The sequence below is a fragment of the Phocoena phocoena genome, chromosome 4, assembly GCF_963924675.1.
Source record: "Phocoena phocoena chromosome 4, mPhoPho1.1, whole genome shotgun sequence".
Lineage (NCBI taxonomy): Eukaryota > Metazoa > Chordata > Mammalia > Artiodactyla > Phocoenidae > Phocoena > Phocoena phocoena.
In genome coordinates, this window is record NC_089222.1 from 64785399 (window position 1) to 64797536 (window position 12138).

The 12138-nt window shown below is 46.3% G+C and overlaps 1 protein-coding gene across 4 annotated transcripts in view; it reads right to left on the minus strand.

Moving 5' to 3' along the window:
• Positions 1-12138, minus strand: part of DGKG (diacylglycerol kinase gamma) — a 165435-nt gene that overhangs the window by 33482 nt on the left and 119815 nt on the right. The gene's annotated exons all lie outside the window — the stretch shown is intronic.

Genomic DNA, 12138 nt, shown 5'->3' on the forward strand with positions numbered 1-12138 from the left:
CCCGGTCAGCTCTGGGGAGACAGCACAAAGCTCCAGGAACCGTCTATAGATCTAGAAGGGCTTTAGGGATGGTTCAGAAGACAACTGCAAACTGTTCACCAGTCCAACCTCATTATCATCAATCCTGCCCCTCCGTAACCATTGTGAAGATCTGGTGGAGCATTGAGTCCAGAACCTAACACTGCGTATTCTCAACAAATGACAGAAACGTTTCATTTTACCTCTTCTTATTTTACCCCTCTTGTGAGAAGTATAAGACTTTAAGAGTTGGATGGCTTTCAGAATTTTCCTGTCTCCTGTATCTCTATCGTAAGTGCAATTTTGGCATATGTGCTTGCTGACGTAGCAGAGTTCCTTTATCCAGCCTCTACCACCCACATCACCGCCAGGTACAAAAGGCCAGTAGGCTCCAATCTGCCCGTCTCACATATCTATAAAGTCAGCCTACTTTGGCATAATGCTTACCAATGCAGCAAAAAATATATTAGCTCTGATCCTCGTTCCTCAGGATTGGAGGTAGTTTACTTCATTTACAGAAGAAAACATTACCCAGAGAGGTAAGCTAAGCTATCCAAGATGCCACAGTTGATAAATAACAGAGCAGGGGTTCAAAGTTGGGGAATCTGACTACAAAGCCCAAGCTCTTCGTCTTGCTTAATGTGAGGCAGGAAAAAAAAATCAAAAGCATGCAACAAAAGTCCACTATCTTTGAGGTTACCAACAAATCCAAACTTCCAGAGATTTCTTAACAGATGAGTAATAGAAAGGTAGGGCTTGTTGCCATTCATTTTGGCATACTTCCTGATTTCTTTGCAGCTCTCAATTTATCGTATCTTATCATCCCCATGACTTGTCTCCCCAGCTACAAAATGGTAGAGAGTGAGCTTCTTTGGTGACTGGGAATTCCTTTCTTTATTAGGAAGTTCTGATTATTTCAGAGGTCTTTTAATGTTGAACCTGATTCTCTTCCTTCCTGCTTCCACCCGTTGGTCTTATTCTCCCTTCTGAAGTCAGACAGAATGAACCTCCTTCTCCTCTATGGAAGTGCCCACTGGGTACACGATGATGTGCATCCATCAGCAGCAGCAGCGTTGTGTATATGCATTAAACATTGCCATTTGCCAGGTAGGCTTTTATATACATCTCATTTATTACCTTCATAATAATCTTATAAGTTAGTTACCAGGACTACCCTCACTGTACTTTTGGGGAAACTGAGGTACAGAGGCAGTTAAGTAACTTGCCCAAAGTCACACAACTTACAAATGGAAGTACACAGATTGATGGCAGGCTGTCGGAGTCTCAGTCTTACCCACTCCTTTCTCTCTCTTCCCTCTCACACCACCATTTAGTTGTGCCTCAGGGTTGAGCACTGTCAAGTCTCTGGCTCCTCCTGTGGGACTTGCCCCGTTCTGTACACACTACGGTTTGTTACTGTCCTACTCCATAAGGTCCTGGCACTGAAAAGAACACCAATGGCAGAATTTGATGGCACAGGCGGCAATGTCACCAGCACTTCCTGGGGCTGGGATCCCCTAATATTATCACGCCCCAGAAATGAAATAATGTGGGGAGCCCAGGTAGAGGCTCAACATGTCCCCCATGATCATTACCCTTAGTGTTAAATATGATCAAGTTTGCACTAGCTCTTTTATGAGCAGCTACATGACGACTGAATCACTTCAGCTTGAGTGGGTAGTCATCTCAGGCACTCAGGCCCTCATCCCATCATCTACTTCTCAGCCCAGTCTTCCCCATCCTGAACTTGTGTAGGTATTTTTAAATAACTTAGAGGGTTTTGCACTTATTTAATTTCATCTGACTTTCAGCCCAAGCCCCCACCAGTCCATCTAGTTTATATTAAATCTTCATTCTGTGACCCTATGCAATAGCTCTCCTATTATTTGCAGATTAAGTCCATTAATACACATATATAAAGGGCAAAACAGGGAATAAGCCCTCTCCTTGGTCAGTTTAACACACCAGGTATTGTGCATTAAATGGCCCTTGGGGTGTGGCTGCCTTATCAGGGCTGCACCCTCTGAACAGGGCTGTCACCCAGCCCACTTTTCATTACAGTATGGAATCATGGAACTCAGAGATGAGAGGGACCCAAGAGAACATGTCCTATCTTTCATCAGTGAGGCCCAGTGAGGTTAAAGATCTTGCCTGTGGTCACCCAACTTACTAATGGTGGAGTTAGACTAGTATCCAGGTGTTCAGACCTCAATTCTGTGCTCTTTCCACTAAAACATAAGACATTGTGCTGAGATCAAATAGCATTTCCTAAATAACCACCCTACAACCTCTATCAGAAAAGGAATAAGAGAACTCATATTAAGCCACTAGTATCTGTAAAGGGCAAGTACTTGGTTAATACTTTATTCCAGAATTTTGCCAGGGGTTGGGATGAAGTATATCAGTCTGTGGTTTCCAGAATGTATCCTTTACTAATTTTTAAAAACTGGGGCATTTGTGTGTTTGCCTCTCATTGGATGGAACCCACTGTGTTTTCTGGATTTGTCAGAGCGGTCCCCGAATGCCATCTATAGGTTTGTCCAGCAACTTGGATTCAAGTGTGTATGTTTTCCAAGGCCAGTTAGCTCTCTATTGATCAGCTTTGGGCTCTGATACCTACCTTTATCATTTGTTCTTCCATTTTTGGTTAAGGTTACTCTCTCTCTGGAAAAAATAAAAAAAACTCTTTCGGAATGTCAAAGTCCTAAAGAGGTATGCTTTCCATGTTCTTTTTTTTTGCGGTACGCGGGCCTCTCACTGTTGTGGTCTCTCCCGCTGCGGAGCACAGGCTCCGGACGTGCAGGCTCAGTGGCCATGGCTCACGGGCCCAGCCGCTCCGCGGCATGTGGGATCTTCCCGGACCGGGGCACGAACCCATGTCCCCTGATTCGGCAGGCGGACTCTCAACCACTGCACCACCAGGGAAGCCCCACACATATTCTTATTTAGGGATTTATAAATGTCAGACTTATTCTCTGACTTATTCACTGGGTCAGACTTTTCTCCAAACTCTGAAATTAGCTTTGCTCAACCCTGTGCCCAGCACTGAGTTCTTGAACGCTTATCATCTCCTAGACCACTCAGTCACTTTCTCTGTTGGTTGTGGTGACTTCCGCGTGACCTCAATTTATTCATTGTTGGCCAAAACGCCCCCTCCCTTCTAGAAGTAATAATACTAGCAGCTATTTGACAAGAGCTTCCTTGTGCACTGTGCTGGTCCTTCCCTTACATTCTCTCTTGGGATGCTCACATGAACACCGTGAGGGAGGCACCATTGTTACCCCCAAGGGACAGGGTCTCAGAAGGGTTAGGGTGCTGGCTTAGGGCTACACAACTTCCCCTCTACAGGCTGGCAGAGCTCGGTTGCAAACCCAGGCAAGTCAGATGCCAGATTCTACTCCGGAGACGAAAGAGTCAGTGCAGCAAACTGGGACTTTTGCTGATGCTAGACTTGTCGCAAAATTCAACTTCCAGCTATTGTTTGAATAATTGAAATCTCCCACTACTACTCTGTATTGTAGAGTACTTAGAGCAGTGCCTGGCACGTCAATGTTGGTATCAGTATTATATCTTGCTTCTGTGCCAGATTTGTGTTAAAAAAAAAAAAGTAAACCATTAGCACAGCACAGTCCTTGGCACGCGGTATTCCATAAAGTCACCTTTCTTCCCTACTGCTGTTTTAAGTGTACTCTGTCCCCTCCATCTCTAGTCATAACAAGCTAGGAGTGTTAGTTATTAACTTGGTAAGCCGTTAACCTCTCTCTGGAAGAGCAAACAGTCCTCACTCTGCTTTGTGATAGAAGGTCCCCTTCCCCCACTATCTCACTGAGTCATAGGTGGACTGGGGCAAGTAGAAGAGGTGGGGGGAGCCTGGGGACTGTTGGATGTAGCTGCTCCCCACCTTTGGAATGCACCTATTTGGAAATGGAGAGGCAGTGCCTTGTCTTGGAAGGAGCATGCCTGGGCTTGGAGACAAAGAGATATGGGTTTAAATCCTGGCTCTGTCACTTGCCAGCTGTGCGAGCCTGTGTTGGTTCCTTAACCTCTTTGAGCTTTAATCTGTCATCTGTAAGATGGGGTGGGGATGGGGAAGTAACACTTACTTCGAGGCTTTGACTGGTCTCTGGAAGACAGCAGCATTCCAAAACAGTCTGCATTGTTATTACAGTTAATAATAATATCACCTGTGCCATGAGGCATTTTTCAGCCTGAAATCATCCTCCCACTACCTGAGATCTTGCTGGAAGCATTTTAATGGCCCCTTGGCCCAACTCGTGCTAGTGGGAGCCTTGCCTGACCATACCTGCATGCCCATTCTCCATGCTTCTTGGCCTGGACACCACACACTAAGTTCTTTCAGAACCCCAGGGCTGCTTAAGGCTCGGGAAACGTAGAAAGTTGCCGTGCTAGATCTGGGAACGTGGAGCCCAGAGAAGTACACTGTAGGCTTTAATGGAACACCGGCCCCAGGGCCGCTCCAGGCGGGTTCCTGAGCTAAATCCTCCAATAGTTCCATGACGTCATAGGGCCCCCCTCCCCCTGCTGGGACCCGGGTGGGGGGCGCCTCCTGGGGAGAGCGCAAGGAGGACGGCGGTCCCTGTACTCACCATTGGCCATCGCTAACCTAGGACCGGGCTGGCAGGCTCGCCCCTGAGCCGAGGCTGCGCTGCAGCGGAACCCAGGTATTTACAGCCGGGTATGGGTCGAAACAGAGAGCTGTTGTCCCGGCTGCCCGGCAGCAAGCTCGCACACGCCCCAAGTTGTGCTCAGAGTGGGCGCGGGCTGCGAGGTGCCGGACGCGGGCCGCCCGGGTCCGAGGCAGCAGCGCTGCAGGCGCGGGGTGGGGTGGGGTGCATCCAGGCCAGCCCGGTTCCTGCCCGCCTGGAAGCCGTTCAGGAATCTGGCGGAGCCCAGGCCGGGAGCCGCCCGCGCCCGCCTGCTTCAGGCCTTGCTGCGCCGGCCGCAGCTGTCGGCAAGTTCAACAGTCGTCCCCACTTGCGACGACAGTACCCATAGTTCTAGTTTCTTTCTAAGCCAAGGGATGGTTGGTTTGGTGGAGGGCCGGTGGGTAGTCGTATTCATCCCATTCCCCCAACCCCCTCCCCCACCTCTCAGATCCTTAAAATCCCCATAATTTTGGGCAGAACTAGGACCCGCCAAGTTCTCCGTGCTCTCTGAGGGGCAGAGAACCGAGGAGGTGAGAGAGGGCAGTGGTGCTTCCCTGCCCGGGCCTCGGGCTTTTCCGAGCCCCGGGTGCGTACCTGCGGGCCTCGGTGACCTGAAAAAGGCGGCGGATCTGAGTGAGGCCGCCTGCATTTCAGCCCGGACGATCCTATTTAGGAAGGTCCTCAGAGAAGGAGATCCCATAATTTATTTGATGACCTGTTTCAGTTTTTAGCAACTAGGAAATTCTCCCGTCTTCTGACCTCGATTCACGGTGCCATGGATTACGCTGATTTTCTCCAGTTTAGAACACAGATTGTTTTGTTTCATACTCCTGCCATTGGGCAGTGTCTGCTCTCTGGAATGACCTCTTCCAGGCCAGATTATAAAGTGTAACCCAGGCCTCGATGCCTCTGGGGGCATTTGTCCCCTTTCAGCTTGAAATTTTCTTTCTTGGGTTCCCTGCCTCTGCATTATCTTGATTGTCTCTCCCATCTTTGGTGACTCCTTCCTGGACTTTCTTTTTAAAAATCTTTCTATTATGGATATTTTCAAATATGTAGGAAGATAAAATTATAAATCCCATGTACCCCAAATCTCAGCTTCAGCAATTCACAGCTAATCTTATTTCAACTCTACCCCAGTTCATTTGAACTATTTTATAGCAAATCTCTGATGTTCTATCATTTCATCTATAAATACTTCTGTATGTATCTCTAAATGATAAGACTCTTAAAAAAAGAATTATCTCAATTCACTTATCATTCTTAAAAAGTAACAATAATTCTTTAACATTGATAAATAGCCAGTAATTGTTCAAATTTCCTCAACAGACTCATTTGAAAAAAAAAAAATTGTTTTGTCTGAAAGGTCTACAGAGTGAATTTGGTTGATACGTCTTTTAGGTTTCTTCTGATCTATAAATTCCCTGTTCTTTTTTTTTTCTTGCCGTATAATATTTTATTGAAAGAAATGGGTAATGGGTCATTTGTCCTGTACAGCAGAGCAAACTTTAACGTGTATACGAATCACTTCAGGATGATTAAAATCAAATTCTGATTTGGGAGGTCTGAGGTGGGCTGAGACCGCATTTCTACATCCTCCCTGGTGATACTGAGGTGGCATACATGACGGACCACACTTTGCATCTCTGAGGTGTTTTTAAAACATATTCCCAGCCTATCTGGAGACTTGATCAAATTCAGGGTTGACATTTTGGCAAGAATACCCTATCAGTGTATTTCCTATTGCATCTCATCCGGAGGCACATAGTTTAGTTGTCTCATTTTTTGGTGATGTTCAGGTTGGTTAGTGGGTTCAGGTGTCGTCAGCCTGACTCTTCCATTATAGAGCTCTTAATCAGTGGATGGTGATCCTTGTCTGGACCCATTATTACAGTCCTTTAGTGGTAGGATACACTTGAGGACACCCTAGTACCCTTTCTGTGCTCTTCTTCCAAATTTCTACAAATGCCATTTTCTCTGTGCATTCTTCCTTTCCATTCTCCAAAAAGGATCTCTCTCTATCTCTCATCTCTGCATCTGTGTTCTCATGGAATCAAAGACCTGAAGAGTCTTGCAAGATCATTCAGTCTAATTACCTCATTTTATAGATGAGAAAAATGGAGGTTAAGGAGGTGAAAGGAATGGTCCATTGTCACACAGCTAATCAGAGTCATCAGATCTGGAATTAGACCTTTGGTCATTTAGATTGGCAACCAAGAGGACATGAGTGATTTTGTAAAGAGGAATTTTGGCAGCTGGATGAGGGCCAAAGCACAGAATCTTAGAATGGTAAAGCCAGATGGAACATTAGGTTTGGTAATGTCTGATTACCAAAATGAGAACAGTGAGGCCTAGAGGTGGTAAGTTACCTTTCTAGATCACATGGCTGTCTCTTGGAAGAGTTAGGGCTTAATTAGGGCCACATATATAGGCCACAGAGTTGGGCCTACTTGCTTCTGTTTCTGCTGTACTCACGGTCTAAACTGCCATGCAGCTCTTTTATGCGTATTAAAATCCTATTCCAGCTCAAAAGCTAACTCCTCTCTGGGGCTTTTTCTGTAGAGGAAATTGCTCTAGCTAGAAATTGATCTTCCCCCTCTCTGAATTTTCATTGCATTGTTTTTCTGTCGTATATGGAATGTATATTCTGCCGTAGATCATGCATATTTGCCTGTCCCCAGGAGATTTTAAGCTCCCAGAAGGGAGGGACCATATGTTCCATGGCTCTGTGTTTTCCATAGTTCTGGTATGTCTTACCCATTTCAGAAGTCCAATATAACTTTTTTAATTGGAAGAATGTGTACAGAGATCCTCAAACAAAAACCAAGGTGTTCCTTAAAGAAACCTGACAAGGTTTTTTTCCTTCCAGACGAGTTCCCACAACTTCCCAGGATGAGTATATTGACCGAATAAAGTGGACTGAATGCCCAGGTTAGGGAGAAATACAGAAGGTTAATCCAAGTCTGCAAGAAATGGTCCTCTGATCACAGCTAAGGGAACTCTATACCTGAACAGCTGGTAATAAGAATAGAACACATGGGACATGATGTATATGAGACAAACATTAAGAGACAGAAGACAAAAAGCACTCATTCATCCATCAAGAATGTTGGGAACCTATTTTGTGCTAGACCCTGGGGATGGAGTGGAAATGCGACACAGTCCCTTTCCTTAAGGGACCTCCTGCAGGTCAACGCTAGAGGCAGTGATATCCTGCTAAATGCTTAACAGCGGGATCTCCAGGAAAAAAAGAAGCTCTGATTGTGGTGTTCCACAGTGTAAATATTCCCACTATGGCCAATTTCAAGCTACAAATGTGACATCACCGAAAGCAGAGTTGGGAAGAGATGTGCCAGCAGGCAAGCTGGCCCCAGCATACCACTGAGAAGGCAGTAGATATCTGCATATCTGCAGGGCCTATGGCCAGAACAGAGAAATTTATTGGGAGTGAAAGAAAAGCAGTCAGGGCAAATAGTGCTGTCTATTTTCCCTAGAGAAGAACTAGAGAGAATTTTTTAGTGTCAATAGTCAGGAGTCTGTACATCAAGTTATATAGGAACTGGGGACGTCGGCAAAGACCAATAGGAGATGACGTGGAAGACAGATTTCAGCCCTATGAAGGGCAGTCGTGTGGAGGAGCAGAAAGGCATGTTCTGTGTGCCCTCAGATGGTGGAAATAGGCCCAAAGATGGGGAATTCAGTCATGCATCCCACAAACACTTATTGGGCCTCTATTTTCTTCCAAGCATTGTGCTAAGGGCTGACAAGGGAAGGATATGGCGATGAAAGGGACATACATCCTTGTTCAACATCGTGAAGAACTTTCTGAAAGGCAGAGCCTTCTAACAATGGAACAGGCTTCTGGAAAAGTAGTGAGCTTCCTACCCTTGGAGTATTCAGGAAAAGGCTGGATGTGTACTTATCAGAATATGCCAGAATGAATCTTTCAGTTGAGCGGTACATGGGACCAGATCCCCTTCCAGTTCAGAGATTCGGAGTCTTCATTCAGCCTTGCTTTGGCAGGCTAAAGTGCTGTGCTGAAAAAGTGTCATCATGGTCCCCCTCCTACCGCCCGTGTCCATCTAGCTGCATGCTCCGTGTTCTCTGACAGTGAGTGGTGGCGGGCCAGTTAGACTGGAAAGTGGCTGCCATCTGTGACAGGGATGATGGCATTTTGGCGGGTTTGTGTGGGCTCCAGGAATGCAGCACTGAAGCCATGTACACACAACCTGCTTAAGAACATCCCATGGGCAGAAAATGTTTTCTTCCTCTTCATCCCTCCTCTGTTGCTGTGCCAGGCGGGCACAATGGTGCCTTTGAGAGGGGCAGCTGGAAGGGGGTGTTGGCAGGGAGGCTGGAAGTAGAACATTGCAGCTGAGGGGGAACCAAATTCATTTCCAGGAGCAAGCCTGCCCTGGATGCCAGTTTCCAAAACAAAACTGCTGTTTCTCAGAGCTCACGGTGGTGGGTTGCCTCAGAGTTGGACAGAGGGCAACGCCGTTTCCTATCCGCTGCTCCATCCTCCCCAGGTTAAAAAAAGTCCTGGTGTGTTGAGGCATTCTTGCTCTGGATGCAGATTCATGGGCTTTGCTGTCTGTCTGGGGATGTCAGAACGACTTGGGGTGGATGGGGCTTTCTGAAGGGTCAGACTTGCCTGCAGATAGAGCGGGGCTGATGGCCATAGGGGCAGGTAGGCTTCTTGGCCACCAGAGAGGGCTCAGGATGGAGACCCTTCCTTCTGCCTTTCAGAGTCACTTCTTCTAACCCCCTAGCAGCCCTGCACCCTTGCTGCCATATGGGCTCTGCCCACTCACTGTCTTCATTCTCCTGGGTGGGAAAGAGGTGGGAGAACTCTGGCATTTCCTGTCCTGGGTTCACAGTTGTCCCAGACCCTCGGCTACTTTCAAAGTTCTCAGCAACAGCTCAGAGATGGGTGTGGGAGGTCTTCCCACTCACCTCACAGTTAGGAGAAGGCCTGAGTACTGGACTGCAAGCTCAGCTGTCTCCCACTCTGTGTTGCAGTTGGAGCAAGGTGGGTCCCTTTTACTTTGGCGGCTTCCAACAAAAAGGTATCACGTGAGTCTGGTCAAGTAGTAATTTCTGTTAGCGTTCACACTAATTATGGGATTTTTATACACTTGGGTTCAAACTGTACAATCAATAACTAGAGAGCAATTACTTCATTTCAGGTACTGGGGAGACAGGATGAATAAGATAGAGGCCTTGCTTCAGACAGCTTGCCAAGTCCTGAATGGGAGCCCCGCCACCAACTCAGCTGACACATACATTAGGGGGAAAGCAGAGGTGTAATGCAGAGGCCAGCTCCTACCGGGAGGGCTGTGGCATTGTGGGAGCATGTGGGCTTTCATCTGAGCTGATCTTGCAGTACTTATCTTTAGGAGACTCAATTTCCTTGAGTAAATAATATGCACCATGCAGAGTTGTTATGAGGATTAAACAAGACCGTGTACCAAAGTGCTAGGACAGAGCTTGTTGCAAGGTGAGCGCTCAGGAAGTGGCTGCTGTTGTTATTAACCTGTGGATCCCAATGGACTTGAGATATCGCCTGTATGTGCACACATTATTTAACCGCTCCTTTGTTAGATTATATGCCCTTCCTGAAAGAGTCAATTCTTCTCCTTTCTTAATTCCTCTTCTATAGAATACTAGGATCAGCAAGTTTACGACCTCACTAAGATAGAGAACCAAAGACCTATCCACCATAGCCAATGAACATATTTGTATGTAATATTCTCTGCCTGTTCCATAACCCAGTTGTAGAAGCAGAAAAGGATGGGAATAGCTCTCATCCAAGGTCCCTGAATCTCCTGAGTGTAGAGATGAAGATCATGAATTCTTTTCAATATTCTAAAAAGTCTAAAAGAAATAATACATTTCCCACTGACAGGGCCTCACAGGTCATTATTATTTAAAAGATGCATTTGTTTGGTAGACATAGCTTGGGGAAAGTTTTTCTTTCACTAAGGGACCTTGGTGGGTAGAAAAGTTAATAAGCTCGTTGCGGCAGAGCTTAGGCCGAGAGATCGCCCAGGAATCTGTGTGGGGGTGCCTTCTAGCCCAACACGCTGAGTCATGTGACCCCAGCCTCAGTCTCCTGAGACCTCCTCGGCCCTCATCTATCCACTCTGTTGCATATACCCCCGCCTGCTTTGTGAAAATGTAGGCATGAGAATTCATCCCTAAAAATTATTCCAAAGTCCTTGGGAGACACAAAGCATATGTTAGCCAGGAGTCTGAAGACAAAGAAAATCAAAGCAATTCACAAAGAACAAAGGAAGTGGAAAAGAACAAGAAAATAAAAGCGTAAGGATGAATGGAGGCTTGAAGTGAAATACAGGGTATGCATGTGTAGGGAATAAAAAAGAGGGTCATTTAAGAGAGAAAAAGTTACGTGTCAGAAACTGTAAGCAAACAATGGGATTTTTAAAGAGGAACTGACAGAAACAATTTCTTCGTAGTAGGCTGAAAGATTTTAAGGATCAGTGAAGGAAACTTGTAGTCAGTGCGTGGCTGAAAGAGGGAGAGAGACGGAAAGGATGGAGCTGTGTTTAAAAATGGATAAAGATTTAGGAAATCAAAGAATCACAGAGGTCCTCCAGAGGCCTGCTTTTAAAGACACAAAGGCTAATATTATTACAGGATTGAAATAAGATCAACATTAGAACAGTACTGATCCCTGATTGCTGAGACTGTGGGTTACTTTTCCTTTTCGCCTCTCTATGGTTTAACATGTTCTACCATGGATTTGGATTTCTTTTATAATGAAGAAGAGAAGTTAGCACACGTAGTAGGAGGGAGCGGGAAGAAACTGAGGCTGGGGTATTTGGAGCAGTGAGAACTGTAGGATGGGCAAGAAGGAGAAATCTGAAGAGCACCAGCTGCCTTGGGTGGCCTCACAGTGAGGACGCTGCTGGAAAGATGGAGACCCTGGACTCGATGGAGGAAGTGAATGGACTCCGGACACGGGAGAGGCTGTCCTCTAAGGCCACTTCCAGTCTTTGACTCCAGGGTCTGATGCATGATCAGGTTGCCACCTTTTGTTTTCTAAGAGCTCAAAATCCCCTGCAATGCTCTTCTCAACTTTCCCTTCCCCGTGAATACGTTTTCGTTTCATCTCCTCTGGAATCACTGTGGCTGTGTTGATGGGCTGAGCATTTAGCTAGTTCCCACCTTCATTACTCCCAGCTCTGAAAGGCTCTACCCGCCCAAGCTGAGAAGGTGTAGATGATGCCAGAAGAGGCCAAGGTGTTTGAAGTTCTCTTCCCTCTAATTGACGAGTGTGCCAAATTGCCAGTGGATACCAAGGCAGCCATGGGTTCTTTCCTGCCACTTACTGGCTGGGTGAACTTGGCCAAGCTACAGAACCTGTAAAGTCCTTGATTTCGCTCTTCTGGAAAGTAATGACACTTGACTGGATTGGAGTAGCTAAAGA